General features: G+C 48.0%; 1 long non-coding RNA gene and 1 pseudogene across 3 annotated transcripts; both read right to left on the reverse strand.

Moving 5' to 3' along the window:
* Positions 1-2439: 2439 nt before the first annotated feature.
* On the reverse strand, positions 2440-9222 carry LOC311602830. 2 transcript variants are annotated; one of them, XR_014780867.1, is made up of 5 exons: positions 9208-9222; positions 7990-8176; positions 4156-4335; positions 3215-3276; positions 2440-2695 (listed from the first exon to the last, which is right to left on the reverse strand). It is a non-coding gene; the product is annotated as an uncharacterized lncRNA (long non-coding RNA). The 2 variants fall into 2 exon arrangements; XR_014780868.1 differs by lacking the exon at positions 9208-9222 and having other exon boundaries at positions 7990-8193.
* Positions 9223-10836: 1614 nt separating this feature from the next.
* On the reverse strand, positions 10837-12432 carry LOC311603445 (frizzled-3-like; annotated as a pseudogene). The gene has a single exon. The product of its transcript is annotated as a frizzled-3-like (transcript).
* Positions 12433-16667: the final 4235 nt, after the last annotated feature.

Below are 16667 nucleotides of genomic sequence, written 5' to 3' on the forward strand. Positions count from 1 at the left end.
CTCCAGTGAGTGTGCTCTTCCCTCTCTTTGGAAACACACACAAGATGCACCTAGAGCCATGCCTCAGTAGCACCCTAAGTGATTCTGTACCTAGGCAAAAGGCTAAAGAGGGGAACAGAGTTTCCTATGGACCAGTGTCCCCCATGACCTCAGCTTCTTCCAAGAAGGGGCAGGACCAGGCTGTAAGGATAGGTCACTCCTGCATGCACCTTAGAACAAATGCTGAGCACCCTCCCTGTACTGATCTCCTTCCCACATGTACCAGTACATCTCAAGGGTAGAATTGTCAGCTGGAAGCAACCTCAACTCCCAACCCATGGTAATGTGGTGGTGTCTAGAGACATCTGTAGTCCAATGGGCAGAGGGCAGGGATGTTATGTTCACCCTGTGTTCTCACCAGACTTTCCCAAGACATAGCTGAATCTGACCCAAATGCCCTATAAGGCCACTTATGAAAGCCTGCTTCACATAGAGGCCCAAAGAGTGCCTTGGGTTGATATCAGACCTACCAGACATCTGCCTATATCCAGAATTGTCTCCAAGACCCAGACTTATTACCCAGCACAAGGGAAAACATCTCTGGGTTTGAAAACCTGCCATCCTCCTACCTGTGGTCCTGTCTCCTCTTGCGTGAGTCCCTGCCCTCTGCTCATCTCTCTGTTCTCAGGGAACCCCTAGAGCCACTGGTGAAGGTGAATTTCAGGGCTGATCTTACAATCCTCTTATTTGTCTTGTTGTGGGGTTTTCCTTCCCATAAAGCATGAACATATTTCCCTATTTTTCTACAAACACTTTTCTATAATAACAACATCTCAATCAGGCGGTGTTGGCACAAACCATCAATCCAGCACTTGGGAGGCAAAGGCAAGAGGATCTCTGTGAGTTTGAGGCCAGCAAAGTCTACAGAGATAGTTGCAATATAGCTAGGGACACACAGACACACAGACACACAGACACACAGACACACAGACACACACACACACACACACACACACTTCTCAAAACATAAAAAAAAAAAACAAACTATACTGAACAACCCCAAAAGAAGAGGTCTCACATAGCCTGGCCTAGCTTTGAGATCACTACATAGCCAGGCATCACCTTGAATTTCTGATTCTCTGGCCTCCCTCTTCAGAGTGCTGAGATCCTAGCACTTGATAATGCCCTGTTTTGATCCCATGTTTATGCCGTTATGACAGTTGGAACTTGTAGCTCTGTGTGTGCTAAACAGACACACTAGCAACTGAGCTCCAGCCACAGCCCTATAAGGCCCTTTAGAGATTGACTCTGTAAAGTTATGGCTTCCATCTGTGGGCATCTTCTTGTGAATCCTGTGAGGGAGGGAAGGCTTTTCCTTCTTGTGCATCTGATTGTGGAGGAAGGCCTTGAGTGGATGTAGCACTTGTCAATGAAGTGCATTTAGCCAATCACCTGGGCAGAAGGACAGGAGGGGAAGATGGGGCTTCCCCGGGGGTGGGAGGGGCCTGGAGAAAAGCTGACAATTTTCAGTTGGCAGTTGGTGGGGAGAAGCCACCCTAGGAGGATCAAATTGGTGGGTGATTGGGATAAATATAGGTTATGAGGACACAGGATTAGAGTAGTTTATTTTACTTTACTAGTAGATTATTTTTAGTTTAGCTTCTGCCCAGCGTAGTGCTTGCAGGTTTGGACTATTTTTCAGTCTCTTTGTGCTACTTATTGGCTTCCTAGGCGGTACAGATATACAATGGCTGCAACATCAGATGAAGGACAATTTCACAGCACCTGGCCTCTGTCCCCTTCCTGCTACTCCCTTGATCATCTGGTGTCTTCACATGCAAGGACACTGTCTCCCTCTGGAATATGGAGCATTACTGTGCCTCCTACAGTGACACATTGTCACCTGTCACTGACCACTCCCCTTCCTCCATGTGGCACTACACCCTCTGACCTGGTGTCAGCTCTGCTCCATCCAGCTCCCAGCCTGCCTCCCTTCTAGACCTTCCCCAGCTACCCTGCTGCAGAAGTGGCCAGAAACCACATCTCCTAGTGCTCCTATAATGGTTGGGGACAAACATTTGCATTCTGGACTAGAATATGGGAAAAGATAGACCAGCAAGGACACAACCCAGAAAATGCAATAAGTTTAATTAGTTAAAACACAAGTGATGGTGGGACATGGTTAGGGTCAGCATCCCTTGTAGGAGGCAGGGATCTGAGCACATTGGAGGAGAACCCAGGTGCTCCCTGTTCATGTCCCACTGTGCCCTCAAGCTACTGAGCACAGTGTCCTCTACCCAGCACCAGGTGGACTTCCAGCCAGTGTTAGCAGCTCCAGGCACACAGGGCCTGGACTCCCTATCCGTATTTGCTCCTCAGGAACCTAGAGACCAGAGCCACCTGAGGAGAAATGGGGCAGATCTCCAACCACAACAGTACTGGGAGCCCAGGCAGAGGATGCGGTGGGAGGAGGGTCCTAACAAGTGTCATCTCTGAGGTCCATGACAGAGACACAAAGTGGACAAGAGAAGCTTCAGCCTGTCCCCAACCTCAGGACACACACAGGTCGGGCACACAGTAGCAGGTCATCTAAAGTGCAGATCTGAGCAGGCAGGAAGGACTGCCAAACTGGGAAGTCTAGGATCAGGCAGAGGAGTTGGGGCGCACCGTCTTCATTGAGGACATTGGGGACAGGAGCCTACTAGACGGCCAGGAGCTGGAGAAGACAAAGTGACACTGATTAGTGAGTCCTTGAAACTAGGTCTCCAGCCAGCCCAGTTCCAGCCCTGCACATGGGCCAACCACTACCCAGCCCAGCCAGGGAAAGCTGCTACTAAGCTGGATCAGATACCCGGTATAGGTCCTCTTCAGCCAGAGTCACACTGCACTCCATAATGATTAACCTTGAAGGCCATGGTAACTGGGTTTAAGTCTCACTGCAGCTAGATTTCTGTCATCTTAGAACTCACAATTCCAGCACCAGGAACTGTTTGCAGCTGTAAAGGGGGACCCTGGACACCTGCAGTTGTTCCCAGGGCTGAGGAGTGGTGACTATGACTCAGTGAGGTCCTCTGCTTTCTGTGGGGTGTTACAGTGCTCAGATCCAAAGCAGAAGGGTGATGGGTGACCACACAAGGGAAGCTCAGGGATGGAGGACAACACTGCCTCCTATAAAGAGGGAAGCCTGCTGGTGCCTGTTGGACCTCAGCAGTGAGGGGTGTGGTCCCTGACATACCAGCCCGGCAGCTACTGTCATCAATACTCCACTCTTAGAACCAGTTCCTGTGAGTTGGTATGCTGCAGGAAAGAGAAGAGCCATCAGAATCCTTGGTGACACAAATCTAGCCAGCTCTGAGACCTTGGCCCATTCAGACTTGAGGCACCAGGCAGGGGTAAGGGGCAAAAGGTAACCTGGTCTGTGGATTCCAAAGCTAGAGGGGAGCATTATTTCTACACTCAACACACTGGACAGAGGTGCCCCCATGTTTCCCGCATGCATTCTCTCTCCTCTTTTGTCCCTGTCCCTCTCTCTTGTGTAACAGCCTCCTCTGTAAGCAGAAGGTCAACAACAACAAAAGTATCCTCAAGGACTCCCTGAAACTGAACAGATTCACCTCGCCCCCATCTGCCAGAGGAAGCAAAGCCAAGCAGCAAGGACTCAGACCAGAGACCCCAGAAGCAGCAGAAACCAGCCAAGCTGCCTGCAGAGCTTTAGACAGCTGAGGGACCTGGACAAGACACTGCACTGCAACCTGCTGAGCTGCCTGTAGGCTGTGCAAGTGTGCTCCAGGGACCCAGCTCCTGTGAGCTGTCTGTCACCCTTGTGGGGGTGGCTTTGGTAATCCAGTTGCCTTTGAATCATTTCTGCTCCTTTAGTGACCCCTTCCCAATATTCCTACAAGTGAGCCCAATAAAAAATATGGGATCACCAGGATAGACCTTGGTGGTCTCCATACATGAGCTGTGGGTTCCCTATATGGAGTGAGTCCATGTTTTCCTCCCAGGAAAACTTTTGTCATACAACTCACACTTCCACCAATCCCCCACTCAAAATGGACCAAGGGACCTTGAAGGAAGAATTTGCTGAGGGAGAGATAAGAGCCTTTCTGTGTCTGGACAGGATGAAAAGCATTTGATACCTGCTGCAGCATTCACCTTGAAGTACCAAACACTTGCCTGAACATGTTCCATTAATGTCCAGGTTTTGAAGTTTGATCCCAAGAATGATACATCAGTGTTTAACTCCCAGACCATGGGTAGATAGGTAAAGTCGGCGTCCTCTAATGATGTATCAGCCATTTCAGGACTGCTCACTAGCCGCAAGAAGACAGTCACACAGACTCTAACTTGAGGAGACTAGGGTAGAACAGATACATTAGTGGCCGGATTCCATCAGCCATGCCTGGGTACCAGCCTAGCTTGTTTGATGCAAGGGTCAAGGTCAGAGGTACATGTTTCAACAGCCTGACCCTCAGCCTTGTCTCCAGCACCTCTGTCTTCCTCCCCAGGACTTGGGATGTCTGGTCCTCTACTGTTGTCTCCAGCCCAGGACTCGCTCCAGCCATGCCTGCTCAACCCCAATGCATCTCTCACAATGTAGCCTCAGTTTCCAGCCCAGCAGCACCTCTCACTGCTTGTGCACACGCAAACAGGCATGCACTCATATCCCAGCACCAGGGGACAATGGCTTTACCAAAACAAATGCACTTTATTATTGATGGTGAGCTTCATGTGCCCAAATAATGCAAAATGTAAATCCAAGACAACACAGAAAGCTACAAAGAAGACTGGTTATGACCATAACTGAAGTCCATGATCCAGAAAGCCTGTCACAGACTTCCCACCACTGTCTTCCCAATAAATGCCTTCATTTTTATGAGGTAAAGCCTATACTTTCTTCTCTCTCACTGTGGCATGTCATTTTACTGGTTACCACCCTAATATCTGCAAAGTCTGTCTCTTCTTTCTGTGTTCTGACTTTAGATGGAAGGGAAATAGCAAAGAAGGGGCAGGACCCAAGTAGGCTTGTCAGCTGCTGTTGCATTAAATAAAGTTTTAATCAAAACTACTGTTGTCTCGGGAATGCTTTAGCACTAAGGTGGCACATGGCAGCATTCCTAAGTCCTCAGTTTCTTCAGAATGGAAAGCTCGCCTCTGAGGCCTATGATGAAAAAGGATGGTGATCCCTGCAGAGATCACACTGGGATGACCCTGTCGCTTCTGGCAAGCAGTCGTGTGTGTATGAACCCTTACACTCACACACACACAGCAAGCATACATGTGAGTGTGGTGTGTGAAAATATGCCAGCCTGTGAGGCCAAGGAGGACTCAGATGTCTGCTGCATCACTCTCTGTCATGCCTTTGCTGTAGCATCTCTGACTAGAGTCTCCAAAGCACTGAAGTTCAGGTAGCAAAGCCACAGATGACTTTTCATGTGGCTGCTGAGATCCTAATTTGGGCTCTTAGGTTTTTGTTTGTTTGTTTCTAAGATATTTTACTTAATTCAGATAGGATCTCTGTGTGTAGCCTGGCTGTCCTGGAACAGTCTATATAAGCCAATCTGACCTTGATTATGCAGAGATGTACCTGGTTCTGATGTGTCCAAGTGCGTCTCTCTCTCTCTCTCTCTCTCTCTCTCTCTCTCTCTCTCTCTCTCTCTCTCTCTCTCTCTCTTTGTGTGTGTGTGTGTGTGTGTGTGTGTGTGTGTGCGTGTGTGAAAATTCAACAGTGCAACCTATTTTTTTTCCTTTTAATATACAAAGAGAGATGAGGGGAGACAGAGAGAGACAGAGAGAAATAGAGGAAGGGACAAGACAAAAGGAGGGGGAAAGAGAAGTGAAGTGCTGGGCCTGGGATTGCAACGTGGAGCCCAAACTGCTCAGGAGGTTGAAGCCGGAGGATCCCAGGCTCCAGTCATGGCTGCAGAGCAGAGTGAGTTCAAGACCAACCTGTTCACTTTACTGAGGCCCCATTGCACTATCAAAAGTAAAAGGAAGGCAGGACCTGCCTCAAATGTAAAGATTTCATAACATGTTGTAAGGTTCTGGGTGCTAACCCGAGTACATGTTATTTTAAGAAAGAGAGAGAGACAGAGACAGACAGACAGAAAATAAGGATTATTTTAATTAGGGAAATGATTCTGGGGCTACCATTTCCTCAACTACTCCTATCTTTGTATTCCTATGGGATCCTTTCGTGGCCACAGTGGCTAGTGGCCAGCACAGTCACAGGACAACCCCAGCTCTTTTCCAGAGTCTCTCCAGTCACTCCCCCTCTAGACCCTGCACTCTCCCTCCTCCCAACACAGTGCTTTCAGTCTGTGACATCATCCATAGGGCACCCACTGGATGTGTTCCTCAGCAAAGCTCTGCCTGGGTCCTGAGCTGCATCCTTTCCCAGCAGCCATCAGATCCTCCTCCTTTCAAACTCTACTCTACAAGAAGCTCATCTGGTTCCTGCACGGTTCCTCTCTGCACACTTGGGACCAGTAGCTGCTTTAGTACAGCCTGGCCCTCATTGTAGTATGGTGGCCGGGCTTGTGAGTGTTTGGGTTTAATTGACTACACACAATTTCCCATGGAATCTGCTACATCACACCCTCACTAACAGAATTCTCTCTAGGTCTCTCTCTTTTGTTCGTTAACTGAAAATACTTGATCCAGAACTTTTCAATGTTTTATTTAGTATAGGCTTAAAGAAAACAGTGATCTAGTTGTTTATTGGTTATGGAATTACAGGTGAATTATTCCTTTCTTAGGTCCCCAAACCAGAGACGAAAGGCTAACTGAGGTGTCCACTAACATATCAAAGTTGGCACCAGATGAACATAAGGAAAAGGGAAACAAGGCAGGACAGGACCTTGCTGGATGTGGTGGAGGGAAAGGTTTCCTGTAGATAAAAGAGAGAACAGAGCCACTGAGGAACCTGAGAGAGTCCAGTGAGCATAACCTCAGCTGGGACAGGTGGGAGGGGGGAGAGAAGGGGAAAGGAGGAGAGGGGAGGGAGGACAGAAGAGACTCCAACCAAGACAGCTGGGCCAAGAAACTGGCACAGCCAAAATGGCTGAGTTACTCAGGGGCCAGAGGGGCTGCACCTGGAGAAGGTTAGGGTAGGGGGCAGGGGATGCCAGGCACACAGGACACACACAGCCTCTGGGGGACACAGGGAGAACCTGGCAGCCAGAGTCCACTTTGATATGTTAAGAGGCACAACCATCAGACCTAACGCCACTGCTGTACCTGCCCCACCACATCCCAACACCTCCCTCAGTACAGGGGAGGGGACCAATGCTCTCTGCCACACCAAGACAGGGGCTTTGCCCTTGAAAAACAGTTTGTCTTTGGAGGTTAGTTTTGATACCTAGAAATTTCCATTACAGAGTATTTTGGCCTCCCAGGTTCCCTTGTGGTCTGCAGCCACAGCCCTGGGCAGTTTTCAATCAGAGTGTTGGACTATATCAAAGCAGATCATGTGACCCATAGGAATTCCTCCAAGTCCCCAGGTACTTTCCAGTATAAGGACCCCTTAACTGTGCACTGCTCCCACAGGCCATTCATTGTGGGAGCAATAGCAGCAGATGAGTTCTTATTTTCAAAAAAATCAGATACCAGTGTGTGTTTGCATTCACATCCTCTCCTCCAGGTCATGGGGCTCCTCCTGGACCTGCCTTTTTCCTGACCTGGAGACCTCCTCCTCATCCCACAAAGCCCAGCTGTGTGTAAAGCTCTCCCAGCTGGCTCCCTCTGACCACCTGCACCTCAGGCCTCAGCACAAGGGCTCCCTTCATCTGTGGAGAAGCCTGTGCCTGTGAGGCCTCCAAGCGGGGACTCCAGGAAATGGGCTAAGAATACACATTTTTCTTTTCAGGTAACAGTGTCAGCTATTTATTGACAGGATGATAACACCTCCTCAAAACACACACACACACACACACACACACACACACACACACACCCTAATCCACAAGGATACTGGTAAGGGTACAGCTTGTCTGGAGCCCTAGGACTCACCGCTGTGGTTTGTTCCCATCTTCGCATAAGATCCATTCTAACAACCACCCAGATCCTGTTGTTCTCATCCTTATAAACTCCATGTCCGCAGCAGAACAGTTTGAGTGGGGGAAACCCACGGGAACGTGACGGTACAGAAGCCATAGTAAGGAATTCACCCAGTTGCTCATCTCCCTAATATACAGTCCTGAAGGGGCAGGACAGAGAACTCACCACACCTTGCAGCAGGGCCTGGGGGGAGTAAACCCAGTTCACCTGCACCTGGGCCAGGAGCTCAGCTCACCAGATGCCCTGGGCTCTCAGGCTAGCCCTCTGGAGAGCGCTCTCTGTCCCTTGCCCACACTTGAGGGAATTGTTCTGACCAGCACGTGTCCAGCAGGTCTTCATCAGCTCCCTCCTGTCAGCTGACCCTCTGCATGTAGGCAGTGGTTCTCAGCCTTCCCAGTGCTGGGACCCCTTAATGCAGCTCCTCATGTTGGGGTGACCCCCAACCATACTTATTTTCCTTGCTATATCAAACTGTAACTTTGCTACTGTTATGATAGCCAATGTAAGTATTTGGGGAGATAGAGGTTTGCAAAGAGGATTTCTACCCACCATTGAGAAGAGATGCCCTGGGGTTATCTGGGCAAGACCCTCCTGGGATAAATTCCTTCTCCTGGAAAACAAGCAGACACTCCTCAGATGTTTGTGATCACGATCAAGTAAAATCTGCTGGTGTCTGGCATAAGACCAAGGGTCTTCTTCCTAGCCTTGTCCTTGGCCCTAGAGTCTGACTCCCACGTAATCTGGCCATGTTCTTAGCTCTGCTTTGCTCAGGTGACAGGAGGGCTGTCCTAAAGCCATGCCGGTGATGTCAGCACCCTGTGCTCTGAAAAGGGTCACTATGCCCTTCTCCTTTGAGAGCCCAGAAGCCAGACTCTTCCCATCCCGGCCTGGGTGACGTGGCACACCTGTGCCTCTCTCATTTACCAGCGCCCTCCTCGTTTCCTCACTTCCTTCCCTCCTTTACTTTCTTTATCCTTCCTTCTTTCCCTCCCTCCTTCCTTCATTCCCTTACTCCCTTCCATCTTTCCCTCCTTCCCTCCCTCCCTTCCTTCCTTCATCTCTGCAGTGTCTCCTGCAGCCCAAGTTGTCCTCAAACACACATTGTAGCTGAGGATGACCATCAATTCCTCATCCTCCTGCCTCAGCTTCTCTAGTGCTGGGATTACTCACCATGCCCAGTTCTGTGCAGTGCTCCCAATCATTCACATGGCTTCGCACACGCTAGAACACCGTTCTATCAACTGACCTCCACCCAGACCCACGGCAGGCATTTCCTAGGTATCCTGACTAGGTTTTTTTTACTTGACACAGGCTACAGTCACCTGAAAGAAAGGAACCTCAGTTGAGAAAATGCCTTCATAGAATCAGGCTGTAGGCAAGCCTGTAGGGCACGTTCCTAATTAGTGACTTATGGGAGAGGGCCCAGGGCATTGTGGTGGGGCCACCCCTTGAGCTGGGTCCTGGGCTCTGTGAGAAAGAAAACTGAGCAGGCCAAGGGAAGCCAGCAGGAATCAGGCCCAGCATCCAGGTTCTGGCCATGTCTAAGTTCCTGTCCTCACCCCCTTCACTTGTGGACTACAAAGGGAACGTGTAAGGTAAACATGTTCTTCCCCATCATGCATTTGCTTTTGTGTTTCATCACAGTAGTTGTAGCCCTAACAAAGACCCAAGGTACTACGTTGGCTTCCTACAACTGTAGACTATAGCCTACCAACCTATTTCCCAGAGGAAGAAACCGAGGCATGAGTGCTGTGACTTCAGTGAGGTGCATGGCACTGGGAAGCTGTGACTCACCTACTTTTGGCTCCTGACTCTTTGCTGCCAGCCTTAGCGGTGCCCCTGTCTGATGGCCTCCAGGTGGAGGCTCAAATATTTCTCTGAGAAGCTGAAAGGTGAGAGAAGTCAGGCCTTTTCTCCTCCAGCTAGTCTTTGTCCAAATCACGGCTGACAGGTGCTTATGTCTCCTAGCCAACTTGCCCCTCTCTGCTGCCTGGCATGGGAAGATTTTGAGCAGTGCAGGCTTCTCTCCAGGTCCTTTCTTGCCCAGAGATGAGCTCTGTCCTGCAATGCTGGGCTCCACCAGCAGAGGGAGGCCTCCCCAAGACCCAAGAACTAAGTGTGGGTGGGGATTGGGGAATTCCAGATCACAGAAAGTGGCACTGTGCTGGCCTTGGGGGCTGAGGCAGGGGCACTGTGCTGTGAGCACACTTTGCTCAGCCACTCCAGGTGACTGGGCCTAAACACCAGGCAGAGTGAGGTAGAGCGCCTAAAGCACAAGGCATGGCTATGTTAGTACACGTCCATATTAGTCCTCTTCCCTTTCTTTCCTCTCACCCAGAAGGTCCCCAGCTTTTGTCACACACACAGCTTTCACAGTCATTTCAGAATCAGATTGTGTAAGTAAAAAAAAAATATTTTTTTTTAAATTCTGAAACTTTGTTTTATTAACAGAGCCACCAGAATGTCACTTAACAATTAGTTCATATTATATCAAAGTTCACTACAAAGCAGTCAGCACACATGTGAGACTTTTCTAAATATAAACTAAGTGGAACTTATAGGGATGCTCACCAGACAATCATCTCTTCACAACCTAGAAAGAACTATTTTTCTGGTGACATGATTCTTAATGTTTTGGATGTGTTCACGTTCCACGTTCGACGTGATACAAAGAGCGTAGATCTATTTACCTTTGTTGTGGGCACAGCTTGCCCGATGGCAAGCAGGGTGACAGCGAGTTAAAGCAGCCAGCCATGCGAAGGCAAAGACCATAAAACCTTCTCTCTTACAGCACACACGTCACCTTAGACAAGACCAAGCACCGGACCCATCCTCCTCGGTAACACGGTTCATGCTGGTGCCGTGTGTAAGGTGCATCATGGGCCTGTTACTGAGGTCTCGGATGCTGCTGCGTCCTGACTGCTCCTTGAGCCCATGAGAACTGCTGTGCCTGGAGTGATCCTTCAGCGGTGACATGCTGCCCTGAGGTAGAGTCTCCTCCATCCCTCAGTACCTGCTATCACGTGGCCTGGGGAGGCGGCCATGGTAGCTACTCACTTTGCTGTGGACGTTCCCTGCTTTGCTTCTTCAATCATCCACCATGGCAGGCTGAGTAGAAGAAGCATGTGTGGACATCCCTTGAGTGGAAGCTCCTCTTGATTTTCTTACAGTTGGAGTATTTGGGTCCCTCAGAGGTGACTGAGCCAAGTCAGGTTCCTGGAGCACCTGCCGGCTCTCATTCACTATCTCTCTTTTTTTTTTTTTTTTTTTTTACTACGACCATGGAAAAAATGGGCCCATTCAAAGCATGTCTCTTTGCTTCCAACCCCAAAAATAGAGGGAATCCCGACTATGAGAGCATCAGATACTTCATCAGAGGGAGCATCAGGGCTGGCCGGCTCATCTGAGTAACTTGGTACGGACCCGGAATGTGATCCTCTCTGCAGCGTTCCCATATCCATGTTGTTTCCCAGATGCCTCGATAAGCTTGCTCATAAAAGTAACATCCAATTACAACCAAGAGTGGTACAAGGTAAAGAAAGCTGAAAACACCAATCTGGATCATGAACTTCACTGATTTATCTTGGTTTCCCTCTTCTAATGGGATCTCAATCTGAACTCAGTTTAGGGAATAACGCCGGCTAAAGGAGAGAAACACCAACCACCACATTCAGGCAGAGGAAAGAGAGAACGAAATATCTTAATGCATCAACATTGTAGAAGCCGACAAAACACACGCCACTAATATTGTCACCTTCAATTTTATTCATCCTTAAAAGGATGATAGTTAGAGTTCCAGGGATGCCCTAGGCACTGGCATGAAACAGCAATGCTTTCTTCTCAATGGCTTCACTACCCCACTTTGGCATGGCTTCTAAAAACCATGTGATGGCAGGAATTACCTACCCTACACTGCCAGCCATAGTGAAAAAACAGAGGACCATCAAAAGCATGGTACAAGCTTTGCTGTGGGATCCTTGTGTCACTGTGGGAGCTTTATACTGTGCAGGGCTAGATGCATTGCAGGCTACTTGGTCCTCAAACAAAATCCCAATGGAGAAAATTAATGACACCATCATGTAGCAGACTGCTTAAAATATGATAGGTCTTTCAGGGTAATGGAATCTTGTGACGTCAATCAGAAAGGTTAAAAAAGTAAACAATGTGACGAAAGACAAATGACTGAGATCAGGCCTAGGAAATAACAAGCAAATGATAGTTCTTCTCCCCTACAGTACACACTGGGTCACAGTGGTGACCAATCTCGCACATGCAGAGAGGAGTAGCCTAGATCAGGATCGATTTTCAACTCTCATGGACACGAAAAACCATAATCCTGCTGCGCTGCATCTGGGTCTCTTTCAGTGGATCTCCAGCTAAATTCAAATCCACAAGTCACGTTGCCTTATTTGTGTTCACTGACGCTCCAAGAACTCCTGATCCCAATGACCTATCCGCAACTGAGCTGGTGGTCCTTGACAGCTGCCTGTTGGTCATAATGGTTCAGAAGATCAGGCATGAAGGTAGTATCATAAGGCAAATCTTGCCACATCCTCAAGGTTATAGGTTCACAAGAAAATAAACTGTGCCCACCTATCAGCCCCACAAACACAGTCAAGACCCAAAGTCCAAAGACAATCCAGCTAACGGCCATGCCTCCTGGGTCTGAATGAGGCTGATCAGATCTACAAGATGTGTTTTACATCAAAATACACCTGCAGGTCCAGGCTTGAAAGTGCCCCTTCTGTCTCTGCTGGCTCCACAGTTAGAAACTCCTTGTGCTGTCAGAGGTCTGTTAACTTGGTCTCACAGAAGGCATTTGTTTTTGGTTTCACAATATGGGAAAATGGCACCATCTTGTATCTTCTCTTCATTGTATTACATAGGACACATATGGCCAGCATATCAAGTTGATCAACCACATTCCCAAATCACAGATGCCATCTTAGGAGGAAAGTCATTTCTTCCTTGTTGAAATATCTCACCTCCAACCTCCTGGGCTCTCCTGGGCTGCACAGCTGGCCCCACAGGCAGCTGCAGGTCTGTTACAGTAAATTGTATCAATTCAGCCTACGAAGCCAATAACTGACACAGAAAGACAGAAACGTACTTTAAAGCTGTAAGCACTAAGCTGGGCAGAATCTAAACTGATACAAATCTACTTTTTTTTTTAGCTTTATATATGTTTATTACCCAAAATATATAGAGAACTCCTACAAATCAATAACAAAACAATCCAATTTAATTGTGGGATAGACTTTCAAAATACTTTCTGTTTCTTTAAAAAGGAAATTTCATCATTTCTTTCCTCCATCCAACATTCACATGATTTGCTTCAGCCTTGTCTCTCCCTCACAAATTCATGGTCTCTTTTTTATTGTTGTTTTACTTACACACACACACACGACTAAATTCACAAATGCAAGCTTACAGTCAGCTGAGTTCTTCATTATTAATGTATTTATTCACTTTACATCCCTGCCATATCCCCCTCTCTCCTCTCCTCCCAATCCCACCCTCTCTCTCTCCCATCTTCCTTCCCTATTCCTCAGAAAAGGTGAGACCCCCCCCTACCCACCCCAGCTCTTCAAGTTATATCAGGTCTGAGTTCCTTCTCTTCTCCTGTGGCCTGGCAAGGCAGTCCTGCCAGGGGGAAGTGATCCAAAAGCAGGCAACGGCATCCATATCAAAGACAGCCCCTACACTCCACACTAGTGGACCCACATGAAGCATGAGCTGTCCATAGCTTCATCTATGTAGAAGACCTAGGTCCAATCCATGCACGGTAATTGGTTGGTGCTTAAGACTCCACCAGCCTCTCTGGGCCCTGGTTATTAGGTTCTATTGGTCTTCTTGTGCAGCTCTTGAGACCTGTAGGTCTTTTTTTCCCCCCTTCCTTCCACTTTTCCACTAGGCTCCCTATGCTTTGCCCAATGTTTGGCTGTGAGTTTCAGCATCTGTTTCGAACCACTCTTGGGTAGAGCTGCTCAGAGGACAACTGTGCTAGACTCCTGTCTACAATCACAGCAGAGCATCATTAACAGTGTCATGAGTTGGCTCTCTTCTGTGGTGTGGGGCTTGGGTTGGGTCAGACATTGGTAGGACATTTCTTTAATCTCTTTATCCTTGTTCTCTCTTTATCCTTACATGTCTTACAGCAGGGTATGTTTTGGATTAGAGTTGGTGTGGATGTGTTGGAGCTCTCCTCCCTCCACTAGCTGTCTTGTCTAGTTAGAGTACATCCTCTTCATTCTCTATGGCCCTACTCTAGGAGCCTCTGCCAGAGTCCCCCTCATATACTCCCAAGGCCTATCCTGACTTACATCTCCATCTTGTCACAGAGAGAACCCCAATCACAACCAATCTTACTCTTAAACCAACATAAAATACTCTAAACTTCATAACATACTTATACCCCCAGCACATGTCACTATGATCCACAGAGACTTCTCCTCCTTCCCCATCGACTGTCAATCATCTTTTTTCCCCTCCCTCTTAACTGTAAATACTGGCTCCACTCCTTCTCCAGGAAGTCCTGCCTTCTGTGGCACCCGCGCCACTGCGGTACCAAGTCGAGGGCGAGGGACTGCAGATTTAACTCATACACACACACACACACACACACACACACACACACACACACACACACACAAACACAGCGGGTCCTTCATTCTAAGAGAGCAGCAGCTGCAGCTGCAGCAGCAGCTGCAGCAGTGGTTTATTCTTCTTCTCTCCTTTAGAGTTCCAAAGAGCCTTCTTATAGGCAGCAAAACAGGAATCCTCCTCCCAGGTGAAATCCCTCAAGAGGTGATTGCACACAGGAGGAAAAGTCTCGAGGAAGGGAGGGGCGTGTTCTCAGAGCAGTAAACATGACTAGCTAACCAAGATAAACACAGACATGGAAGCTGCTAGAAACAGGACATGAAACAGCAAGACAGGCAGGCAGCCCAGTCGGGCCTGGTTCCTACACCTTCTACTTCTTGTAGGTCTGCCCAGCTGATTGGCTAAATAATGCTCCATTGACAGTTGTTACATCCACTCAAGACATTCCTCCATATGTCCCTCAGGTCCTCCAAGCTGCCAGGACTGCCAGCATGCCTGGCCTTCTCCAGCACTGGAAAAGGGGCCAGTAAAAACTCTTTAAGCTTTGTTTTATTATACTTATAAATTACTTCAGAAAATATACTTGTACCTGAAAGGATTTGAAATATCAGCTCAAGATATTATACTAATCCTTGTATGCTAATTTTATTACAATTGACTCAATTTTATATATAAAGGAACTGAGGTGCAGAAGTGAAATGCTCAATTCGCAGGACTAGTCTACACCTGGCCTCTTTCCATCTCAGGCTTCTCTGCCCTTCCTATCTAGCAGTTTTAAGTTTTTTATTTATTTTTTCTCCTTTCCTTTTTGTTTTGTTTTGTTTGCTTTGTTTTATTTTGTTATGACACATAGATTCTGTGTATAACAGCAATGGCTGACCAGGACTCAATTTGTAGACCAGGCTTGTCTTGAACTCTCAAAGATCCACTTGCCTCTTGAGTGCTGATGTTAAAGGCACGGTGACAGGATTAATGTTTTAAAATTCACTTCACAGTTTTCTCATTAGCGTTCTTTCTGACTTTGTATGAAAAGAAAAGCTTGGGAATTTATACCATGAATTTATAAATAAATAACTTGCTAGATGCTATATCCAAACAAAGGTAGTTGAGGTTATACTCCTCATAGCCTTCACCACATAATAGAGCTTGCTGTATAATTAGTAAACTATTTTTTTTTTGTCCTCAAAACAACTCTCAAGAATCACCATAAGAGAGGAAATGGGACTTGGTGAGACTTCTCCCTCATCCTGTGATGATTTCCCACTTTGACTGGACTCACCACACTTGGGAAACTGAGGCATACCTCTAGGGTGTTTAGCGTGGGGGCACATCAGGCATGTGGACCTGCATCCATGGGCTGTGAGTTCCAGTTGAATAAAGGAGGGAAGGAGCAAACAGGAACGCCTTCCTTTCCTCCATGCGCTGCCTCACAGTGATATGAACTGAAGTGCTTCCCACAGCCCTGCACAAACCAGACAAGTCCTTTCTCTTTCTCAAGTCATTGACATCTGGATATTAGGCCACAGCAGTGAACTAACACAAACTCCCAGTTCTCCTCTCCCACTGCTGGCTTGTCCAGGTCTTATTTCTTCTAGCAAAGGCTGTTCTCCATGGAGTGATATGGTCTTGGATCTGTTCCTTTAAGATGGACAATGTCTTCCCTATTTCCTCTAAGTCCAGGCTTGGGTGGAACTGTCTCCTCCACCAATCGCTGTGTCCCCTTGTTTCTGAGGAGGAATTGAGCAGCTCACCCTCAAGGCCAGGGAACATTCTCACTAGAGCAGGCCATGCAGGCAGCAGGAGCCTGCAGCAAGGGGAAGCTGCTCACTTCAGGGTGAGCAGGAGGCAAAGCTGGGGAGGCTGGATCTCAGCTGGCTCTCCTTCTCCCTGGTTTTTATTCCATTCAGACCTGCAGCCCATGGAGAGGACACCCTCCAGTGAGTGTGCTCTTCCCTCTCAGTTATCTTTGGACACACACAAGATGCACCTAGAGCCATGGCTCAGTAGCACCCTAAGTCACTCTGTAC

This window comes from Acomys minous (assembly GCF_964271855.1).
Source record: "Acomys minous genome assembly, chromosome: 8".
NCBI classification, from domain to species: Eukaryota; Metazoa; Chordata; class Mammalia; order Rodentia; family Muridae; genus Acomys; species Acomys minous.